Here is a 24,036-nt window from a genome sequence, read left to right on the forward strand (position 1 = left end):
AAGGGCATGTGTTTACACCCACAATTATCACGACTGGGCAGCAGCAAGCACTGAAACACCTTTTGCCAGTTCAACCAAAATGGGACTGTAGTTGTTGGTTTGATGACTCAAGAAAGTAAAAAGCTGTGTTGTGAAAAATGGAAGAGAAAGATTGTTTAGGGTTCAGCTTTAGGAATGGGCTTTTTGAACAGTCAGTAGTTAAATAATAAATAAGAGGGAGTATCTCAGATTTATCTGCAGAGAAAAGCTCAAAGTCATCTTCTGCATGGTATATTGCTCATACAGAAAGATGGAACTTGGTAAATGAAAAATAAAGAATCCTTATTAGCCTGTTTGTCATAGATTTCCATAAAATGTAAGTCTGCCTGCAGTTCACTGCCCTACCCAAGCAACACATTTAATTTCTGCGTCAGGAAGTACAATTTATTTATAAAGCAGGAACAGGTTGGTAGGGCGTTCCTTAATTTTGCTTTGGAAGGGGTGATGGTAAATTTACCAAGTGTCTCGAATTGAATCAACATTTTATAGGAGTTACAACTGTCATTTTTATAGTGAATAAAGAGCTAGGAGAATGAGGGGGGAAACACCAAGTAATTAGCTGTTGAAATCACCAGCAATGTTTTGCAGACTGAAGGCAGCGCGGTGATTTACGAAAGCGTTCAGCTGTAAATATTTTGATGTATATACATTTGTGTTTATATAGCTATAGATAGGTTCCTCGTTCAAGTAGTGCTGCCTTCTCCTCTTTGCATCACTTCAGAGCACCACAGAGTGCATCCAGGATCTGTCCTCTGACAGGGTGGATCCCATGATTTGCTGGATGTGGGGCTGAGCTTCTCCACTGTTGCTGTTCCATCAGCAGTCCCTCTCCAGCCCCCCCAGTTTTATTCTCCTCCTGTGTAGTGGAGCTGCTCCTCTGCCCTCTGATGCACCCCGTGCTTCAGGAGGTACCAGGCATGTGACAGTCACCAGGTCTTTCATCTCTGGTCTGACAGGAATGAAATGGAGGGAGAAATAGAGGAGCTTTTCAAACAGAGAGAGCAGCCGCTGACTCATTGTCTTCTTGGAGCATGAGCGGGGCCTTCCTGAGGGTTCCTGTGGACTTCAGGAGATCCAGCACTGCTTTAATGTGGCTGTTTGATTACAGCTCCCAAGGCAAGCCTTTCAACTCCACTTTCTGGCAAACAGAACTTTTCTTGGTCTTTCACTGCAGTGTTCTTTCAGCAGTGCCTTTGCATTGCCTGATGTCAGAACAGGCTGCTTTAAAGAGCCAGAAACCTCATCCTCAAGTTAAAAGGGAATTTCAGATGATTGCAGTGGCGCTAAAATTTGGCAGAGTTCCACGGGCCAGGATAACAAAAGGAATCGATGTGTGCAGTCAATAGGTCGTCTGCCCACTTCTCCCTGTTCAACACAGAGCGAGGCAGCCTGACAGCCTGCTCCTCAGCCTCTGTGCTGCAGAATATAATCCAGGTGCATTGGGACACAAATACTGCACTGATCTCAGCAGAATGCCAAAGGTCCTCAGAGCTTTTTGCTCTTCTACCATCTTTAAACAAAGAGATCCCTATTATTTTTTTTTTGCCTCTGAACAGGACTTTCTGTTGACCTTCCACTTGCTGCCAACTGGGCTGCTGTTCCTCTTGAAGGATTCAGCCTACCTTCCCTGTTGTGGCTGGAGGAATTCCTCACAGAACCTCTTTCCCAAGCCTTTTTTTGCATTGGATTGTCCCCTTTAGCTCTGAGCTCTGGTGTTTCATCACTTGCTCACCCCCATGCCACTGGATCAATTTAGGAGAGGAACTTGTTGCTGAATATCATGTATAGCTGAAAGATGCTCAAATGGATGCTTGCCTCCTGACTTCTTCAGGTTTTGTATTACATCTCCAGAGATAAAGAAATATTCATAAATTGATACTGGGAAATTGTGTGAAACAGGAAATTTTGGAGGGAACCTATGAGGCAGTGGATAGAAAACATTCCCATTTGATTCTGGTCAACAAAAATAACCTGTTTTCTGTAAGCCTCTTCTTTGTTGAAAGAAGAGCACTGGAAACATGTATTCCCATTTGTCATAGCTAAACAGCTTGCTCTGATGGTTAAATGCAAGAAACAGGTATGTCATGTACAATAATAATCTGCATAATTAATTATGATACTTATGGCTGTGAGCATCATTTCAAGAGGAATAGATGTAAGCAGCACATAACAGTTTGAGAAAGGAGTCAGGATAAATGATTTATCCAGGGGTTTGTATGGTGGAGGGGTTGGGCTTTGCTCTGGAGCAGTGAGTGAGTGGCATCCAAAGATCCAACCTTGCCCTTGGTGTACCTGGAAGTAGAAGGCAGACACAGGTCAGGGCTCTTTGCCCATCTTACCTGGTTTATTAATTTGTCAGCTCAAAGAATCACTCTGGTATGGCACTTGTCCAAGTTACAAGCTAATATGTGGAATTACTTTGAAACCAGTGGGAATACTGCAGTTAGATTAAGTAGGAGAAGCAATTTTCCAGTTGTAGGATTAAATATAGCAGCAGAGCAGTATTTTCATATTATTTTATTTATTGATGACTTTTCTAAAAGCCCACTCTAAAGTTTAATGGTCATTTTAGTGCTATTAGGTCATCAAGTAGTTAATGGTTTCAAGACTTTTACAAACTGTTCAAAGGTTTTTAGACTGAATATTGCAGAATATAAGTTAACACGTTGCCTTGCTTTAAAAATGTAGCATTTCCAATGCGTGTTTGACATGCTTGGGGCTACTCCAAGTCTTGACACTCAGAAGGAACCAACTGCAATATTAAGCTTTAATATTTTATTATGAGATTCAAGCTGTTTACGAGGTGTGTAGAGAAGAGTGGATTATATTTTGTCATGGTGCACATTTTTACCTAGAATAAGGTACCTGACTGTAGTTGGTTTAGCTCCTCCCCAACAAAAGGAATAAAATGCAGCTGTCAAAAAATTAAAGAATAGATTACCTGTGTTGAATAAATTGGATTGAAAAATATAGCAGGGAGAACCATCAGATTTTCAGTTCTGACCTAGCAAAATGTTTCTCTCTAGCCTGCTCCTGCTGTCCCCCATCCTGGAAATGTGCAGGAATTAGGCCATCAAGGATGAGATTTGTCCACTGTTCCTGCATGAAGAGCACTACATGCACTGTGTAAGCTGGATCCCAGAAATGGCAATTCAGTTTATCAAATGCATGTTTTTAAGTAATTTCTGTGTGGTTTTTCAGCCTACCCTAGAACCTTCCATTCATTTCTCCCCAAGCAAATAAATCCTTTTAATATTTATCTGTATACACTTATTATGAATAGCTCTCCTTTTATCCACACTATTTCAGATAATTTGGGTTTCCTGTAATAGTTTCTTAGATGATTATTTAGTGGGATGTTAACATCTTCATAAAACAGAAGAATGATGACTTGATTTTTTCTTTCCTCTTCTATAACGGGTGACCATTCAAAATGGAGCAGCTGTAGTGACTGAGAACTGTTATTATCCAGGGTGTGAATTACAGCAAAAGGACTGTAAAATGCGATAGAGTTTCAGACTTTGATAATAAAGATTCGTCTCAGATCACCCGAGATTATAAAGGTGTTAAATGACTTCCTTTCTGTGCCTTTCTAATATTTCAGATTTCATAGTAGCATCACTGTCAAGATCTATTTGACATTCTGTAACACTTCCTCAAACAACAGCCTGTCTCTTCTCCTGACAGGGAGCATGCTTTGAATGAAAGTTCATTAGTCTATTGAAACATCTCAGTTAATTGCTAAGCCAGTACCCAGAATTGTCAAGTTCATATTTCCATCTGTGCCACCAGCATAGCAATAAAGAATTTTTTTGGACAGGTTAATTTGCCTAAAATACCGTGTAGTCAATCAGAGGAACAAAGTTGTTGATGGGAGCATCTGTCAAACTGGAGCTTTCATCAGAGCTGTCCCTCTCTGCGAGACGAACATCTCTGGCTTCCACGAGTTGGCAGAAATACAGCAAACAATAACAGCAGCTGCACTAGAATAATGTTATTCCACTGCTAAACACCAAACAGCTGGGTGTTGCATTGGTAAGAATGCTTTATAGTTTAGCTTCTTATGAAAATAAAATCCAGTCATTCAAATATAGCATTGTTTTAATATTTAATTTAGATTGTTTATATTATTTGCATTTTGTTAATTTTACATTTCATATAATTTGCTTGAAAATAGCACTTTCTTGGAAATTGTGTATGTACATGTGCGTGCATAAAGATTCCTAATACGTGGTGTTTTTCTTTAAAAAACAAAACAAAAGCAAATTAAATGTCTGCATAAAAAGCAAATTAAATGTATAAACTGAAATTATTTAAATGAGCTGGGAACTTGCACTGAGATTTCCAAGGCATGCACTACATGGCCCACAGTGTGCCATTAATTTTCTGACAATCTGCAAGAACATTTAACAATTAAGTTCTGATCTTCTACTGATTTCCCTCATCAGCGGTGGTGGACACAGTGACTACGTCCAGTACTTGCTGCATGAAACACATCAATGTTAATGGAGAGAAAAATACAATAACTCATTTTACCACAAATAACATTTTCATGCTCTAGGAGATGAGCTTGAAACGTGAGTAATTCCAGCTAAATCAGTGGATTTAGTCTAGATTTATTGTAGTGTGAAGGAGGGTAAAATTTGACCAGCATCATCCAGAGCTGCAGAGCATTAAAGGCTGAGATGTGATGAGCATTCCATTATGCAAAATAAGATTTCATCTGGACCTTTTCACTGGTTCTGAGAAGAATAGATGTTCCTTGAAATATTTCCTTGAAAGTGTCTCTCTCTGTTGTTGTTGACTGTAAATTTGAGGCTCACCCCAAAACAGGACTTTAAAAAAAGGGAAAAAAATAAATTGCAGTCTACTGCATGGGAGAGACTTTCTTGACTATTTTATAGTTTTTGTCTTTGTGATATCTTTGTGAGGCTTGACCTTGAAAATTAAGAGTACTTAACCATCCAAGAGAGATGTTGCAGGCTGTTGATTTGCAGAGCACTTTTAATATCCTCCTCTAGAAGATGGTGGAAGTGCACCCAGTGTTAATACTATTTCAGTCCTTCCTTGAGAAGGCGTCATTCCTCCTCCTGAATAGATTTGCTTTTCCATCATGGCTGGGTTCCCTGGCAACTTCTGCAGTGAAGTCAAACATATGTGTGTTAGAGAGAGTCTGCTGAGGGGGGAGTGTGACAGAGATCTTCGTGGGATCCCTGGTCCTGATGTTCAGGGTGGGTGGAAGGGAAGAGGGGGGCCAGGTGGGCAAAGATAAATTTGTGCAACGTCTGATTCCATCCCCCATCCACGCTGTCCTGCTTCTCTCCAGGCCCCTTAGATGAGAAGGGAGAGCAGCTGGCAGGGGAAAGACTTGGGAATAAGAAAATCCATCAGTTCTGGAAGAACATAAGCCTATCAGCTACTTTGTATTCTGTCAGGCTGTGGGGGAGAACTTAGCTTGTCTTATTAATGTCATATCAACATGTCTTATTAATAATGATAGAATCACTCAATAACATTGAAAAAGAATATGATAAGACCAGCTATGATAAGAGGTCAGGGCACAGAGCAATTCTTTTCTGAATATAGACACCCATTTAAATGTATGGATAGGTTTTCTATCTCCTTTTTTGAGAGTTTGTGCTCTTAGCAAAGTCAACAGAGGTTTGCAAAAAGCCTCTACCATTTTCACTGCCCTGAAATGGTGACTTTTGCCCTTCAAATTGACCACCAATGTTTTCAGGCTGGTAGCCAATGCAATGACTCAAAGTTTATCTTTTTGCCCCAATTACTATATCTTGTCATCAGAATCAGTCTTGTCCTGAGAACCATTTCCTTATTGAAAATCTTGCCAATAAACACATGGTTTCATTTACTGGCAGATGGTGGCATTGGTTTTTTGGTTAGTTTTTGGGGTTTTTTCAAATTCACAGCTTAAATGTAGAGCTTTTAGGTGTTCTGGGTTTGTACAGAGCTTTGCAGATGTGACTGCAGTGAATCCAGGCTGGGCTGGAAACCTGGATATTATTAGACATCAGGACACATCCCACCTCAAAAGTCAGTAATGTTTATTCAGAATGTTGCCAGAGAAGACCTCATCCCAACAGCTTTCTCCTTATTTTAGCACCCGTCTTCATAAATCCACTGAGTTGGAAGTGGTTACTTTCAATTTACTGCATGAAAGAGGGTGGCTCCAGGTCATACCATTATTTTTCTTGTTCAGCTTATTTGAAATTTTTGTTTTAAATGAAGGATGAATTTGAGGCAGTTGTGGAATTTTCTGTGTGTCTGTAAACTGAGTTCAGCTATGACTACTCATTTTATTTAAAAGTAGAATAATTGACCAGCTGTTAATGGCAAACTTCTGAAGAGAGGTCTCGATCCTGTGTTAACTCTACATTCCTGGAGGACAGTTTGTCATGAAACCAACATGATGTGTTGCTAATGATTACTTCATCGAGTCCATTGGCTCCCTGGGAGCCATTAAGCTGCAGGACCATCTGCTCCTATTAGTCCATGCCTGCCACTCCTGTGGTCTGACCTGCAGGTGATGTGCAGGGAGTTGGGGCAGCACCTGCAGAGCAAGTGTTGAAAGCTGGAGGTTTGGGCAGGTGCTTGCCCTGGTAGACTCTCATCCACAATGGTTGAAGCAATGCTGAAGATCATCAAATCAGACCAGTTCTGAATTCAAGAGGGATCCAGAAACAAAGAGTTATGGAAGCTTAGTGGGGTTGTGACGTCTATGATCAGACAGGAGCTAGAGAAAGTCAAAGAGAGAACAATTTCCCAGAAAACAGGAGTAAAAGGAGATTAGCAGAAATTGCTGGAGTCCTCTCTTTGAACCAGCAGTGCTGATTTAATTAGCTCCTCTCAGCAGATGAACTGCATGTGGAGCCAGGACTGGCACAGCCCTGGGTGGTCACAGGACAGGCAGAGATTAACACAGCCCAAGGCCCTGAGAGGCTGGGAGGTCACCGAGTGACTTGTACAGATCACAGGCTGCAGGATTTTACCCCATGACTCTGTTGCTCCTGAAACTTCTGTGCAGTTAAAATTCTCTTTGCAGACAGGCAGCTCATCATGATTTCAAAGCGGTGGGATAGGGATCGTGTTCCTCCTTGTGACCCTTTGTTCCATCTCCTAAGTGCCTTTGCTGTAAAGACAGTCGCACCCTACAGCTTATTTTCTGCCTTCAGTCATGGCCATTAATTCTGGCTGTTTCTTTGCTGGGTGGAGTTCCTTTGTATCTATTTTTGCCTTTTGTTGGCACGGAAGCCTTGAACTGTGCTTGTTTGAAGTTCAGACACCTCACAAACACGTGCCATGACAGAACACTTGCCTGCTGCTGTTCTGCATATCAGTCGATCTAATAAAACCCATTACCTCTTCTGTAAACTGTGATAAACCAACCCAGAAACCATCAGGGCTATGTCAACATCCACAGTGTTGAATTATTATGTTGCATCTTATGTTTGCACTAACATTTTAGGTGTGCATGTGTTTTTTCTTCACTTACTTCTGTCTGTGAGCTCAGGCACTTTGTGGCACTGTAAGTTATGTCATAGAAGAACGACAGTTTTATTTGCTTTTATTGTCCACTGTGGAAGCATTGCAGGTTTGATTCTAAATTAATCTTTATTGTGTTTTTAAATTTCTTCTTATTCCTTGACATAACCCGCTATCTTTCAGACTTAGCTTTGCTGGCTACAATCAATTTATTATTCATAAATTCCCTGTTTTGACAGCAGTAGTCTGGATTCAATTATGCCAAAAGGCCCAGTCATAGCAGGCTGCAGCACTGAAAATGAATTGTTCAATGACACGATCTGTCTTAGCCAACGTTAAGTGATGCTTTGATAATTATATAGACATACGTATGCAGCCTAAAAAAATTAAAATAAAAAAACCTTCGGGAACATTTTTTGTTACCCCCCGTGGAAAGCAGAAGAGAGCAGTGGAGGAAGATAAATTGACAGATTATTAGCTGAGGCATCTTGTAAAGCCAGCCAGGGCCTGCTGCTCCAGCTCCGCTGGAGGCTGGACCGCAGTGGAAGACTGAGCACTGCAGCAGTACATGGAGCAGCAGATAAAATTAACACCATCATTTAGTTTTATTTGTTAGAGTTTTAAGTGAGCTGGAAGATAAAAATGTTTGAAATAACCCCTCGGAGAGAGGCTGTGCTGGAAAGTCCCGAATCTTCATATTTCCAAGTGACAGAACTGTACCTCTGCTGGTGTTTTCGTGGAAGAAGAGAAGGGAAGAGCACTCCAGGTTATCTTTCAGGCTGACAGGTGAGAGGATTGACTGTAGGAGTTTTGAAGGCTGCACGGGGTGTCTGTCAGGAGACAGCAAGTTTTGCTGACAGCATCAGATTTACACACTTGCATGGGCACGCACGTATCCTGCACACCCAGACAGTGACTAAATGCTGCTCCCTTCCCCAGACTACATTTCCCTTCCAGGGTAAAAACACTTTCCTGCTGAAATAAGACCCTGCAGACACTGTGGTTTCAAAAAAAAAAAAAACAGAACCCACCAAACAAAAAAAGCACTTTTTTTTTGCCCTGGGATCTTCGTTGGGTCTTTTTGTGAGAATTAATTTTTGTGGTTAGAGCTTTCCCTGAGCAGAGTTGGCCTGTAGGATTAAAACAGGTACAGGAGGAGGCCACATGTCTCCATGCTCATTTGTCATGTACTCGGGCTTTTTTCTGGAGCAAGAATGGAGCTTTTTGGCATGTGCTGCCTTTTTTCCATGTGGAAATACTCAGGTTCAGATGCAGAACTCAGCTCTGTGGTGCTCACAAAGGATGGAAGGTTTCTCCAGAATCTGAGTTCCCCTTCTCAGCAGTGAAGCAGAGTTGGGGGACTTTTAGAACCTTTGTGCAAATGTTGGGATCTTTTGTGGGAGAAGCTGGCTTGGAAATGCAGTTGTTTTTGAGTGCCTAAAAATGGGCCAGAAATTGGAATTCTGGAGAGCTGAATTCCATCCTAAGCTGAGTTCACATCCTCAGTGTTTCAGGTAACAATTTCCTCTAACATCTTGAGGAGGAAAACTGGCTTTTCATTACTGAGTCAGCTGATTGACCTCACCACCTTCCAGAGACTGCTCAGGAACTGATAATTACACTCAGCTCTTGTAATTGTATTTTCCATGAGTAGGTACTGAGGCAATGAGGCATTCCAGGAAGTCAAGATTGGTGCAGTTATGTTACACTTGGAGAAACTGAGGCAGAAGGGTGTGTGCAAGCTCATGCAGGTCCCACTGGTAGGGATGTGGGTACAGCCCAGCACTGTCAGCTCCTTTAGCTGCTCATGCCTTGTAAGTTTGATGAAGATTCTTTTAAAAACCTTTTATCTTTCATGAATGCCAGCAAAACCAAAACCTGAGAGGCCAAAAACAGCTCTCCTCTTCTGTACTCTCTCTCACAGGCATTTCTTTTCATTTCTGCTTCCCTAGATTGTTTTCTTCAGCAGTGATAAAGGAAGATATTCCAAAAATTGAGGAAAATGTGAATGAGAAAATACAAAAACTCCCTGCATGAGAAAGGGAATTGGCATGGAGGAACTCCATGCTTGGGTATTACAGAAAGGGAACATGTGTCATCTTTTCATTGAAACGATATATCCCTCCTGTGATTGGGAAGAAAACAGCAATGCAAAGCTCAGTTCTGTAAGGGCTGAATATTCCTGGAAGTCTTCACTTTGCCACCAGATCTGTCTTTAGTGTTCCAGCTGGAGAACCACTTTTGCAAGCTCAACTTTTCCCTCTCCTGTTCTTCAGCTCACTGTAATTCTGCTTTCCCTCCCGCAGCTGCCACTTCCTTTTGTGTATTCATTTGTAATCCAAATTTCACACTGACTTTGGTCATCCACTTTGCTACCTGCCAAAGCAGCTTCTCAGACTTCATAATTTCCCTATTTCATAAGGAAATCTTCATCAGCATAAAGTTGATTGCAACATCTGCACTCCCCTCTTCTTCTCCCTCCCCATCGGTGACACCATGAAGTCTGGCTCCATTGATAATGAAAGAAAAAAGAGAAATCAGCAAGAATGAATAATTGGTGTCCAAAAAAATGAAGTGCATGCTGTACACATCCAGGTAAAATTACTGCATGTGAGATTTGGAAACCCTTCATGGAGTTATCAAAAGCAATGGACTAAATATGCCAGATAAACAATGATTTATTGTCTGCCTACCTGACCCCTAACTGATGTAATCAATATGTTTATGATGCAGACTGCAAAGTGTCTGAATTATATAGAGCACATCCTGTGACATCCTCCTCCAGCAGGAGCAAAGGCAGTTACTCAAAGGCTATTGATAATAACCAGAGGCTACATCAACTCACATGGTAATTTACCATCTTCTGTCTCATTGAATTAATTGATTTCCTTTATTGGCTATATAAATAATTTCCTGTGTTTTGCTATTTTTCTCTCTGACTCAGTGAATACTTTGTGCTTTACCAGAGTTCTGTGGTAAAAGACTTTGTCAATTAAAGTGTTTGAGTCCTGAAGGGCAAGTAATGGGATGTTACTTTGTATTCTATGATGAATGTAGTAATAAACAATAATCCTAATTGTGTCTTGCACATAGAGCCAAGGGCTGTGTTTTCCAGCTTCTCTGTGCTGCAGGTTAAGACCCTGCAAAGTACCAAGGGGTGCTGTGCCCCGCATGTGACTGAGCAGTGCCCATCCATAGGATTTTTCTCTATAACGTGGTCAATGGGACTTCGCCAGGTCAAGAGGTGGTGGAGCACATGCATTAGATAATATCTGCTAATTAATGCAGATAAATATATAATTCCATCCCTATACCTTCACCCCCAAAGTTCCTGTAATGCCACCCTGCCAGGCTTTTTTTTTTTAATAGATTTCATTTGAGGAACTAATGTTTTCAAAACACATATTTTAAATTGTGTTCAAAACCACCCAGACCTGGTTTGTGGGGCTTTTCATCTTCAAAGCAATTTGTAGCACTAGCTGATAAATATTATGTTACAGTTAATATATCAAAGCATAATGTAGTCTGTGACAGAATTGGTAGGTCATCCATCTGTGTCACATGAAAGGAATGTTTTTCTGGTTTGGTCTGCTAGTTACCTCCTTACCAAACTAAGGGAAATAACTTTGTAGTGAATCTTCAAAGACATGTTAGATTGCTTTCTCCTTTTCTTCTCTTCATAGGGATTTGGAATAGTTTTAAAGCATCCAAATCCTGGTGTATTGGAGAAGGGTGTTTCACATAATGTTTGTGCTGTTTCAGCTGTTGGGTCAGCTGTCTCACCAGAGCTGATGTGAGTCTCTTGGGGAACAAATGCCTTTCTGGAAAAAAGGGGTGATATTTTATTGGATTATCCAGATTAGATGCAGGTGCTGTCTGAAGGGGCCTCTATTTTTCAATTTCACATAACTTCAGCTCTGTCCCTTTAGACATTTGCTGAACGTTGTTAGAAGAATGTTCACTTGTATATGAAAATGGAGGAATGGCAAGGTCACAGAGTAAGCAGTTCACCTGAAAGAGCAGCATTTCTCATTCCTGGTTTTGCAGCCCATTAGATTTGTGGCTCTAATCAGTCACATGAGAAAGCTCTGAAGGGCACCTGGCGATTGCAGGCACCTTTTCAAAGGTGGCCTCTAAAAAAATATACACAGCAATTAGCCCACTAAATCGACTTGCTTCCTGAAACATATTAATTCTCTCTGAATTACTTAAAGTGACTTCTTTTTAGTTTATAAACCTAAAGATTTATTGGTGATCTCATGCTCTGTGTCCTCAGACTCTGGATTAAGGATAAAATTAAAGACATAAAGCCTGAGGTGAAATGGGAACAACTTTCAGCCAGGGCTCTGAGGAGTTTATACAAATGGAGGCAATATAGTGCCCACCCCCACTCTGCCAGCCTGGAGGAGTTCACCGTGACCCAAATTCTTATCTCTGTTTACATCTATAATCTGATATTCTTGAAATGTGATAAGGAGTTCTGAAAGAAAACCACTGCTTCCATCTTTAATTACCATCCTAAAGAAAGCTCCCAAATTTCAGCTACAACAGTCTTACCGAACCATCGTACTGTTCAGGATGCTTTAAAATAAAATCCTTAATCCATTTTGATGCCTTTAGTTAGAAGAATAAAAAGGAGTATAAACAAGAAGGTTCAGCTGTAAGCACAGAGCAGATATGTGAAGTGAGAGCTTGAGAACAAATCCTTGGGAAACAGATGGGGCTTGTGCTGTTTCTCTTTCTTCTAAAACCTCAGTTCTCAGCACACCATCTCGTGGTCTGTTAACTCCAAACATGTAAGGGCAGATGGCTTCTTGGCCTTTCAGAAAACACAAGCACTGCTAGTGAAGGAGTTGCCATTATAATAGGTACAACTTTCTCTCCAGCCAAGTCTTTTGTGTTTCTCACCAGCCTTTTCTTTTTGCTGTGGTGAGGGAGCAGGGAGAATGGATTTGATAGCCAGGTATCTTGTCTTGGACTCGTTCTTGTCTCCACTGTTGCCTTACACACATTTCTCTTCTATCTGATGAAAAGTGTTGTACTCATTTTTACTTCTTATTATGCTAAGAATTAAACTTTGAGAACAGCGGCTGTTGCATTCACCAGGAACTGAATTCTTTAACTATAAAATTATGTTCTGCGTATTCATGAAAATGGATCAATTAAAGTCAAGGGGACTACTCACATGAGCAAATGCTAATTAACAAAACGGATGCTCTAATGAAGAGAACATGATAACGCTGCAGATAGATTCTGAATATTAAACATACTGCTCAGCAGCAGTAGAGGTGTTTACTCCATAGTATATGAGCAGTTTATTAAATTTCTGGTTGGAAATAAATGCTTTGGGTTGGTTCTCTAATTGGTAAATGTTCTGTACTTCCAGACTCGAGTGCTGTCTGGAGCAGTTCTGATGCATCCTAAGTGTGCTCCTAAGTCAGTGCTGATCCACAGATTGCTGATACCATCGAACCAAACCAGACAAGTGGCTTTGCTGCAATAAAAGCTTAAGATATTTCTTGCCCAGCTGGGGGGGGGGGGGGGAGAACTGTCTTTTTTTTTCCCTCTAAAAAAATAAAATTAAAAAAAGCTCAAAAAGCCTAATAATATAAAGATGGGACATCTATTATCACATGTAAGTCAGTGGGAGAGAGTCTTTAGAACCGCCTGGTAGCTGGATTTTCACATTAATTTATTTTCCTATTCATGGAAATTCTACTTTCATCACCAAGTGAATATGGTGCTAATTAATTAAATATGAACTATTGATTAATGTATGAAGAACAGTGAAAGCTGTGGCTACAGGACTGGTCTATTTTCAGAGACTTTTCTGTATTCTCCCTAATATCAACTTAATATTTCATAGTTGAGGTCTGAATTAGGAGAAGTAAACAACCACTCCAGGGGGGATGGGGGGTGGTCCCAGCAGTGTTTTTGCAGCAGGGTTGGGAGCAGAGCTGGAATGGGGCTGAGGCTGGGGGCTCTGTGGTGCCCTGGCCCCGGTTCCTGCCCAGCCCCACTCTGCACATCCGTGGCTGGAGCTTGTCCCAGCTCAGGGGGCAGGGGGTGGCACCAGGGAGAGCAGGACGTCCAAGGAGAGCAGGACATCCAGGGAATGAATGATGCCTTTGGCTGGATCAGATGTGTCTCATCATCCCTTGGGTCTTTTGGGGCAGCATTGGGGTAGGTGGAGGCAGGACAAGAAGCACTCGGGACGGAGGATGTGAATGCTCTCTGCTCTTGCTGCTTCCCCTCCTCTGTTCCTCCACCATCCTTTACTTCTCATTTCCACAGTTTTTTTTTCAAAGAAGCAGGTGGGAGGGGAAAAAATCCAGCAAGTCTTGTTGACCAAACCTTCCATGTTTGTCCTTCTGCAAATCCATGCTTGTCCTTCTGACCTAAAGCCTGGTTGAACATATAATCATGAAGCCATGAGGGATGTGCCTCTGGCAGAGGGGTCTCTCTGATATGTTACATGAGGACATTCAGCTGTGACAGACCCTGAAAACTGGGATCCTGGACAAAAATTCTCTGCATTTCTGCTTTAAACAGAAGATTTGTTTGAAAAGGCTGCTGAATTAGGGATATATATATAATATGGGCACTAAATCCATAGAAAAATGTGACCTGGACTGTTGCTGAGGAACCAGCCACCACGTGTTTCATGTTGCTTCTCACACAAGTAGGTTGTTATTTCTGATTACTAAAATAACTTCTTTATGGTAATCAAAGTCTTGTACAGCCCGAGCACTGAACAGTAAAACAGAATGGGCCATAATGAAATATTGTGGGAAAAGATTTTTTTTAAAAGCAAAAGTAAAAAAAATACCGAAACACCTTGAAAAGCTAGGTTTTGTCAGTAGGTAATGTGTTCCTGTAAGTATAGGTATTGTCTTTACATTTTCTTAAGAAAATAAAAACTATCATAACACTGTGCAGTATCAAGCAAAACTAAATTTTCCCATGGCATGCGTGGCTAAAAGTATATTCTGACTGCTATGCTGGCACATCCACATTGTTGCAAGCACGTTCCCAAGATGTTCAAAACATTCAAAAGACTAAAGAGCTACGATTCCATTGATGTCTAATGAAGTTCCCCACACAAAGGCTTTCCTTAAAGAAGTTCTTTGAGTCTGAAGTGACAGACAGATGTCAAGGTGATGCTGAGTGTGAGATGAAAAATTGAAAGCAAACAAATTGCTTAAGTCATTTATGGGACGTGATTTGGCCCAACCTTGAAGTCTTTTGTGGGTGGGTTGTTCTGCCATCAATCACCCCTGACACATGTTATTTGTGCATAATTATATGTTATTGACCCAGTAGTCAGTAAAAAGGGCTCTGTGCATGCTTAGCATTGTTTGATCCCAGCCTCATCTGTCATTGAGACGTAATGTACCAAATATTGCATATTTCTGTGCTCTGTGCAGATAGGACTGCAGGTATCTGCACTATAATCTCAAATTGCCCTAATACCAATCCACAGAAGGTTTCCAACCTAATCCATCCTAGCATTGTCAGGAATCAGCAGCTTTTAGTCCAGGAGGAGGAAGATCCAGCTTTGAGCAGGGATTTCCAAGGTGAGCCATGGTGGTGCTGTGCTGGTGCCTTTGATGCATGGTCTGTCACGGAGCTGCCCACATCCAGGGCTTCAGATCTTCATCAGCCTGGGAGATGAAAGGTAATTTCAGGGCTGTGATGAAGAGCAGAGCCTCGGCTGGGCAGCTCGCAGAGCCCTGCGGTGCTAATTAAGATCTCAGATGTCTTGGTGACCTTGGCTCTGCTGCCACGTGTGTGCAGGGACACAGGTGGGGCAGGACAGAGGGGCTGTGAGCTGACACACTGAGTGTCAGCTCATCACAAGAACAGGCACTGGAAGAGCTGGGCAGAAAGAAAAAATCAAATTTGTAAGCAAAGTTACTGAATGAAGTAAGGACGCAGAGTCTGAGTCATGATCTACTGAATTCAAGGCAACCTTGACTTAAGGAGGGCTTTATTATGCTTAAAGAAAGAAAAATTAAATCTTCCTAATTGCTGCAGACAGTGATGGTGGTGACTGTTTTTCCAGTGATGGTATTTTGTGTTTTAAGCAAAGCCTCTATGTCTCTTTTCAAAGAAATCTCAATAGGAGCTGAACTTTCTATATATTTTACAGGGTTTTGGGGATAAAAATACCAACTTTTTTCATTTGCTGGGAATGCTCTGTCTAACAAGTACCCTTTTCCATTTTTTATTATTTTTACAGTAACATCTATAAAAAAAGCAAATTAAAATATTTAAACACAACACTGAAAACATTTGTTCGTGCCTGCTGGCCAGCTTCCAACTTGTGTAATTAAATCTTGCAGTCTGTTACCTAAATACTTCCCACAGTTCCTACTCAGTGCAGTCCCTTCCCTGAGCTTCTGGCCCCAGCCAGTTTTACTCCTGCTTTGCACTGCAGCACAGCTGCCACTTTGGATCACAGGGATGGCTGCATTTCTTGGGGAAAACTGACTCTCATATATAAATAATTGTTAAAGTGCTCAGGAAACCTCCCTGGGGTGAAGAGCACCATTGAAAAATAATAAGCCTTTCAGATACATTATTAATATCGATCCCACTGCTGGTCCCATTCCAGCCCGGGGACAGGGAGAAGGTGACTCGTGCAGTCTGTGTTAAAGCCTGGCACCTGGGAAACCTGGCTGACACCAAGCCCTACCCCAAACCCCTCCATGAGACTGGACAAGTCATTTGTCCCTTTGTGCCTCCACCCCCGCCTTGGACTTCTTGCTCCATGGCTTATTTAATATATATTTTTATTATTTTAACAAGGAGGTTTTGTTAGTGTGGGTGGCCCATTCTCTGTGATGTCGAGGTGGAACCCATGAATTCAGGCTGAAGTGAGCAACCAGCGAGTCCTGATGTGTGGGCTCAGTTTATGATCCTCTCCTTGGCACTACACTTTGCAAGTGAACACAGATATTTTTCTAAGTTAGAAATGACAAAGTATTTCTCACGTTGAATGCCGAGGATCCCCCAGCAGACTTGTTTGTCCTGCACTCATTTTCTGTTGCACAGTGTTGCCATTTAAGCTGTGTCCACTGACAGCTTTTTTACCCTTCTTCACCCCTTAGATACTCTTCTGTAACTTTGGAAAGCAATTTGTAACGCATGTGAATGTGCAGAAAATACTCAGTGCTGATTCCCATACAGCAGAGCAGTTACTTATAGCTGTCCTTTAGTTTGAGTGAAGTCCTTCACTTTATGCTCAGATTAACCAATGTTCCAACTGAATTTGATGTTATCTCTCTTTTATTGATGTGAATTATTTATAGCAGAACTGTTGAATCATCAAAACGCGATTCCTGAGACTATTATTTATGCTAAGATATTAATCCCATGTTCCTATTAAGATTTATCCCTCTGTTCCTCGTTCTGGATTCCTGAATTAAATTTAATTATTCCATCTTTCTCTTTTGCAGTTGAAGTGCAGTTAGGTTCGTAAAGTAGAAGTGTTAGCTTGTGGGTGACTGTGTTGAGGTCAAACACAAAATCTGTCCTCCCTGCTTTCCTGCAGGTGTAGATTTGAATTTTTATCACAACCAAAGGCAGCTCATGGGAGGCACCTGGGTTAAAGATAAACTGCTTTTACACATGGGATTTTTCTGGACATGTGGATGCAATATTTAAATTGGTTCAGATAGCGACACTTAGATTCATTCTCTCCAAAGAGAACTTTTTGTTTGTTGTTGTTGGGAGAGATCACAGGTGATACCACAGGTGTGGCCCTGCAGTTTTGCTTTTTCCTGAACACTTGTGCTGTCTCTTTTCTTTTCCTGTCTGTTTTGCAGGCTGGATCAGGCAGCTCAGCGGCACTGGGGGCTGCCCCCAGCCCAGTTCCCTGTCTCCATGCATCCTCCTGCCTTTGCCCTGCTCCTTTGAAGTCAGAGGAGCTGCAGGTTATGGCAGCACATTTCATCTTGTGCAGCTACAGCCACTCACCACAAGCACTCCTGCAGCTGATTTTAAGACCTTTTATAATAATTACTGTTTTTCTTGCAGGCATTTCTCCATCTTCATATTCCAGTGAAGCCCCCCATCTCTTGTGCTGATAGTAATGATGTTATGGCAGAGACACCCCCCTGGCTTTATTAGGCTCAGGTTTATACTGTGCTCCTGTCTTGAATAATTCAAGACAGGGCCCAAACCAGGGCTCCAGATTAAGGCCATACATAAATGTAGGGCAACTCAGGTATAAAGATTGCAGCCGTGGTTCTAGTTCATCTCTGGCCTTTGTGTTTCTGATAAAAGAAAAAAAAAACCAAGAAAATGTCCTGATTTCAATAGAAACCATTTCTCTCAAGGATTCTTCCTTCAGTATACGTGTATATTCATATACCAGGATTTTTAGCTTTAGGCACCTACAGGTGGTTTCTCAGAAAACACACATCCAAAGCAGGAGTAGAGCCTTTTGTTTGTGTATGAATGTCCTCTAACCTCTGGTGTTTGCCTTTCATTTGTTCTGAGAGCAGAACTTAACTCCTCCTCCTCCAGGGTGACAGGGTTAAACAGCTTCTGATACCACTCAATGGAATAGCAGCAGTGGCAGCCAATAAAGTGCAGCCCATTTGAAATCATTCCTAATGATTTAAAGAAGGAAGAATGTCACCCACAAGAACCATTTCTGCATTTCAAGAGATTTTCCTACAATATTTTCCCGTGACTGATGTGCTAGATGCAAGCCCTTGATCTTCAAATCATTGTTGTGTTTTCAGTGATAAATGGCAGGGTTCTGCTGCGTTTGTGTGTGAGCACAAGTGTTCAAGGGTAGTGCTTGGGATTGCTGGAGTGGCAGGTTCCCTGCACTTTCAGAAAAAACTTAAGGATTCTTTTAAGTAATTAGGCAGAATGTGCTGATAGTCATGTCTACTCTTTCTGAGGAACTTACTTGACCATTTGAAGCATGATGCAGCACGGAGCTTGGATTGCCATTCCTGTTGTCAGTGGGGCTTCCTTCAGTTACAGTTTTTGGTTTTTGTTTGCCTTGTTTTGGTTCAGATCCGGGATACAGCTTATTTGTGTAGTCACATGCAAATAAGAATAATATTTAAAACATATAGTACTTTACATATTCAAAACACTGTGGAAACATTTGCAGATGTTCTCCCAACCCCTGTGTGGAGTAGGTAAATAGTGAAGTAGGTAAATAGTGGAGATATGACTTTAAGGCAGTTTTGCATGGAGGATAACATGTCATAGTATTGCTGATGGAAAACAGGCATCAGACCTCCAAACCCGAGAGTGATGTGAGGGGACCTGACACATTTAATGTTGTTTACATTTGTGTCTCAGTTTCAGAGCTTTCAGGGATGACTTTTTCAAGTTTTCTTGACATGGAGGAATAGTAAAATCTACTTTGCTTTTAATGAGCAATGAAATGATGTCACATCTTTCCTGAGGCTGGAGCCCCTCAAAAAGCTAAGAGAACTTCACAAGACTTAACAGTCACAGGCTGGATTGTGCATCCCTGAGGTTGGCAGAGATACTGTCACTGGATTGGGCAGGATTTGTGTAACACCCCTGTCTCCTGCGTAGAGCTGACAACATTTCAGGGGCTGGTCATGGCAGAAATACCAGGTTTCATGATTTGCCATCGGTTCTTAAAAGAATCCTATTTAAACCATGTGTGTACATTAAAATCTGTGCAAAAATGAAGGCGATAAGCTGTTATCATTCTGCTTGCTGCAGGGGTATTTGCAAGCTTTTCTCTGGCCCCAGGCTGTTGTCTGCTCACCTGTTGGTCCATCTGGTTGTATTGAGTGAGCAGGAACCACGCATCCAGTCATTCTTTGTGTTTCTGTACCTGACAAACCTGTCAGTGTAAACTTATTTGGGTGGAAAGGATGAATCATGCTGGAATTAACATGCTGATTGAGTGGGAATCACATTTACAAATGTGCAGCACGGTGTGATGGAGTGTTTATGCCCCTGTGAAAAGGCATCTGGTGGCTGGAGTGGCAGCTCTTGAGCTCTCTGCAACTGCTTCTCAGCTCGAGCTGCTCTGTGCCAGCTTTCCTCCTCTGTATTGAAGGAAGGATAACCTCATTGTAGAAAATTACACTGAGAGCCCCAGCAAAAGATGGGGATTTTGACAGTGTCACCCTCGCACTCCTCTAACTGGATTTCCATTTCCAGCAGGAAAGGATAAATGGAACAACAATTGTTCTGTTTTTGCACTGCTGCCGGGGAGGGAGCGCGGAAGGAAACCAGGCATCCTGAAATCTGTGATCCTTAGGAGCTCTTTGTTAAATGAAAAAGGAAGATACTTATCCATGATGTTGCCCTCCTGTATTTACAGGGATTTGAATGCATATATCTAGTCATTGGTACTAATGAGCTTATCAGAGTCTTTAAAGTGTTTTCTAAATCAACTAGACAGAGCTTACCCAGGCTGTCCTTGAGGCAGCTTTTTTCTTCCTCTTTCTTTTTTAAAATAGATTATTATATTTCTCTCTCTAAGGTATTTACGTGATCTCAAATACAGAGCACTGATCTTCAGTGCATCTCCAGGAATATAGATGGCACAGGGAGGAAATGACTGATTGGAAGAGTGGGGAATTGAGACCTGCTCTGATATACTGAATCCTAAGCAAGTATCCATCCTATGCAGTTATTGCTGTCTCCTAATGTTCATGTGAGTATTCAGAGGCAGATGGGCCTTCCCTCCTGTGCAACACTCTAAAAGTAATTTAAGCTGATGAAACAAAACAAGTATTCCACAATTATTAAGAGTTTATCATTTACTTTTTGTAATTCCACCCATCACAAGGAAGGATTTCAGCAGCTCTGCAGAATTGCAGCAATTTGAAGGATGCCACGCTCTTAATACCAGTTTTAGCAGACTTAATCTTTTGCTTCTCTAATTCCTAAGTGAGTCTGTAAATGTGAGGTGTGCGTTTCTGCAGATTTTGTTCATCGCTAAAATAAATAAATGAAAAAACTGCCTTATTACTCAAGGGCTTTCAGCTCCATCTACAGCAGAGAATGTAATTATGCCCATATCATTGATCAGGGGACCCCTCCCCTCGCTCCAGTCTGTATAGCACCAGGATTTAGCATTTAAACTATATTTAAGTAACTGATGTATTAGACAAAGGAAGCCATGCAGTAAGTGGATTGCCATCTACTTTTAGCTCAGCACGCTTGTTGAATGTGTGCCAAACTTCCTCGTTTCCTGGCGTTTCCTTTATTGTAGCCTGAGGAACAGCGAATATCTGTGTGCAATTGGAGGTTTCTAGCATTTCACTTCACTGAATTCTCTGTTCCCTGTTGTCTCGTACAGACTGTCAACCATTTGTATTTCTGGGTTGGAACTAATCAGACCCATCTGGTCTTGCTGACAGTGAGAGCCAGGAGAATAGCTCTGTATCATGATACAGGATGCTGGAACTTGGGGCACAGAGAAATTTACTGCCTCGCCTGGTCCTGCTTTTTAATAAACTCAACGGTGCCACAGCACAGCTCATTTTCTCCTTTGTTTTAAATCAAAGATAGCAGTTGTCTGTCAGACCACAAATGTACGAATGCTAAGCAATCCATAGATTGAAACATTTCCTTCTTGCTCAAGCTGTAAGTAGTTCTTTGCATCCGTGCTGGATGGAGCATTTTGTGCCGGAAAGAGTTTTTCAGCTGCAGAGTAAATTAGAAACCAGACAAAGAATAATGATTGTCTTTTCAGTGTTTCTTAATATCAGCTGGTAAATGAAGGTGAGGTAGTGTAAGAGCTCCTGTGCCTAGTCTGCATTGGAAAGAGCATCCAGGCAGCTCCTAGGTTGCTCAAAGAATGCCAAATCAAAGGCCATGTGAGGCACTAATGCTGCATATTGTATGAGGTGTGCCTACCTGGGAGTATTTGAATTACATCTTCATTGTACATTAGGGAGAAAATTCAAGGCAAATCAAAAGTTTGTATTGATTTTGGGACCAGGGGAGGGGTTGTGGAGGATTATCTGAATAATGCTATTATTCACCTTTCTGTTGGAAAATTAAAGTGGATAGTGCAAAGAGCACTACTGAGAGAGATAAATGAGCTGCTTCACTCCAGAATGAACTCTCGTCTCAGCAAACTGTTGACATTATGTGCCTAAATTCCTTATGTACTTAGTAGAGTTATCTGCATAAAATATCCTTTAAATTCAAGAATTGACTTCCATCAGCCCCGTAATGATATCAGGGGATGATTGTACTCCCATTTTATTTCAGTGGGTGTACACAAATACTGCTATTCTATGAGATTATTAAATCTCAAAGGGCGTGTTTTGTGGTTATTTAGGACAGATTCCATTTCAGCAGTTCCAAACCTTGCAACCTTGTTCAGAGCAGTAAAATAAACCTGTAAGATGAAGAAAGACATTGTTGTCCTTTGAGCAAACATACTGAACAAGGGATTCTGTAATTTAACTTCTACCAGCACCTTTGCCAGTATAGTATCAAAGGTGCAGAATTTGATATAGCCAGTTACAAGCCTTCTCACAAATCATGAGGCAGAAATGCTGTGCTGGAGGATTTAGGGCCTGTACCCAAAATGTGGGAGCTGCATCACAGCTTTGTAGGATCCATGGGGGTATTTGTATCCCTACTCCATCCTGGCCCTGCCAGGAAGCTTAAAAGTAGTTTTAGTACCAGTGGATTTAGTTCGGCCGTGTTAGTGCTTATTACTGACAAGCTTGAAAAAAAGATTTAAGTTAAAAAGGTCTAAAATCTCAGTCACCAGTAGACAGAAATTCTAACCTGCAGAGGGGAAGGAAAGGAAAGATTGCTGGGAACGCAGCTAAACAGAACCCTCACAGTGTCATGCACCAGACAATTCACAGGCACAAAGGGTAAATGAGGCAGAGCATGGTTTGCTGATCTGACATGGAAATCAGAAACAAGAGCATCAGTTGCAGCTATAAATCTGCCTCACCCGGAATTTGTCAGCTTTTCTGTTCCTACCCCAAAAATGAGTTAAGGAATGTGAAGAATATTTGTTCATGCTGTAGGAAGGGGTGAAAAGAAGGTGTTACATGGGTGAGCAACAGCACTGGTGGAAACGGTGCTGAAGGAAGAATTAAGGTTTTTGTGAAAGTTTTTTTGGCAAGAACACAACTCTAAAGGTTTACTGTGATGCAAATATCCCATTTCCCTCATCTTGGAGAGGAAAAGGTTTTGGGGATAAAACTTCAAATCACTCTTGAGCCATCTCACAGGGTTTTCACTCTGTTTCCTGAGTCTTGTCTCCAATAAGCTCCAACTCAATAGAAATTTGCTTTAGTCCTAACACTGTAAAAACCAAGTAAGCACTTTGAGATTTGCCCCATTGATTTTGCCAAGTTTTGGTTGAGTGAGAACTTAATAAAGGTTTTGGATTGTGAAGATAAAGAACTGACTTCTGACACCCTGATTCAATTTCTAGCCAGTCATTTTACGGATTAAGTCCCATTGAGTTCAGCAGGAGGGTGTCAGTGCAAGGGCTGAGCCAGGATCCAGCTCTTGCTCCCCTGCCAGGAGTCAATGTCTGTCTCCTTTAACCTACCCATCGATCCAGGAGTTCAGAACTTCAGGGAAGAAACAGCCACAGCTTCTGTGATGAGTTTGATCAGGGGGCAGGGGTTACGATGGCTCCAGCACACAGAAAGTTAAAAGGAGTCCAAGCAGAGGGAGGGGAGGGGAGGACATTTGGTCTTGAGAGGTGAAAGGGGGGTTTTATGGGCCTTGGGGCAGCCTGTGTTTGTCAGCAGAGGAGAGCAGTGAATTACATCCTGCAGTTGGTTGGCTGGTGTTGGATTAAATCCCAGCATGCAGAAGGAAAAGGACAATGTGGGGCTTGTGCCTTGTGTTGGTGGTGATGAAAAAGCCCCAGGAAGGTGAGTGGAGTTGCTCACCATGGTGAGGAGCATTCAGCACACAGAACTGCACCACCAACCGAGTTCATGTTTGGAGGCTGCTGGGCTGAGCATATTTCCTGTCTCTCTAACCCAAGCATTGCAGTTTCAAAGGGATTCCAGACCCCAAAGCCCCTGCCTGGGTGGTGTCCCTGCAGTGGGGCGCAGTGGTGCCTGTGAGCAGCTGTGCCTCTCCTGCCTCAGAGATGCCATCCATGGTCATCCCCATAGCAGTGCAGCAAACTCCACACCCCTCTACTGCACAGTTCAGATGCTTGGAAAGTCCAACTCAGCCTTCTCCAAAACAGGGGAGCAGGGAGAAGCAGCCAGTCGTGCTGCAAATACCCCTTCTTCCTTCAACAGCAGAAATCAGACAGTTTTCATGTGATTTCCTGAGTTGCTGTCATCATTATTCTTCCTTTTCTATTATTTTTAATGTCTTTTTTAAATCACTTATGTCTACCCATTCAAGCACAGTCTTGATGTATCTGGGATATTTCCTGTGAGATGCCTGTCTGAGTTTGGTGGGAATACGTAGCATTTGTATAAATTCTCATTATTAGACAATACATTTGGGAAGGGTGGAAGATCT

At 41.8% G+C, this 24,036-nt stretch overlaps 1 protein-coding gene across 3 annotated transcripts in view; it reads left to right on the plus strand.

Moving 5' to 3' along the window:
• The window catches only part of CDH4 (cadherin 4), a 416,711-nt gene that overhangs the window by 168,423 nt on the left and 224,252 nt on the right, over nucleotides 1–24,036 (plus strand). The window contains exon 1 of one of the 3 annotated variants that reach the window (XM_030963161.1): nucleotides 8,207–8,328. The exons of the other annotated variants lie outside the window; for them this stretch is intronic. The gene's annotated coding sequence lies outside the window, so the exon portion shown is untranslated. Of the gene's footprint in view, nucleotides 1–8,206; nucleotides 8,329–24,036 lie in introns of those variants that run through there. 3 annotated transcript variants of the gene reach the window in all.

This window comes from Camarhynchus parvulus, chromosome 20 (genome assembly GCF_901933205.1).
Source record: "Camarhynchus parvulus chromosome 20, STF_HiC, whole genome shotgun sequence".
NCBI lineage: Eukaryota > Metazoa > Chordata > Aves > Passeriformes > Thraupidae > Camarhynchus > Camarhynchus parvulus.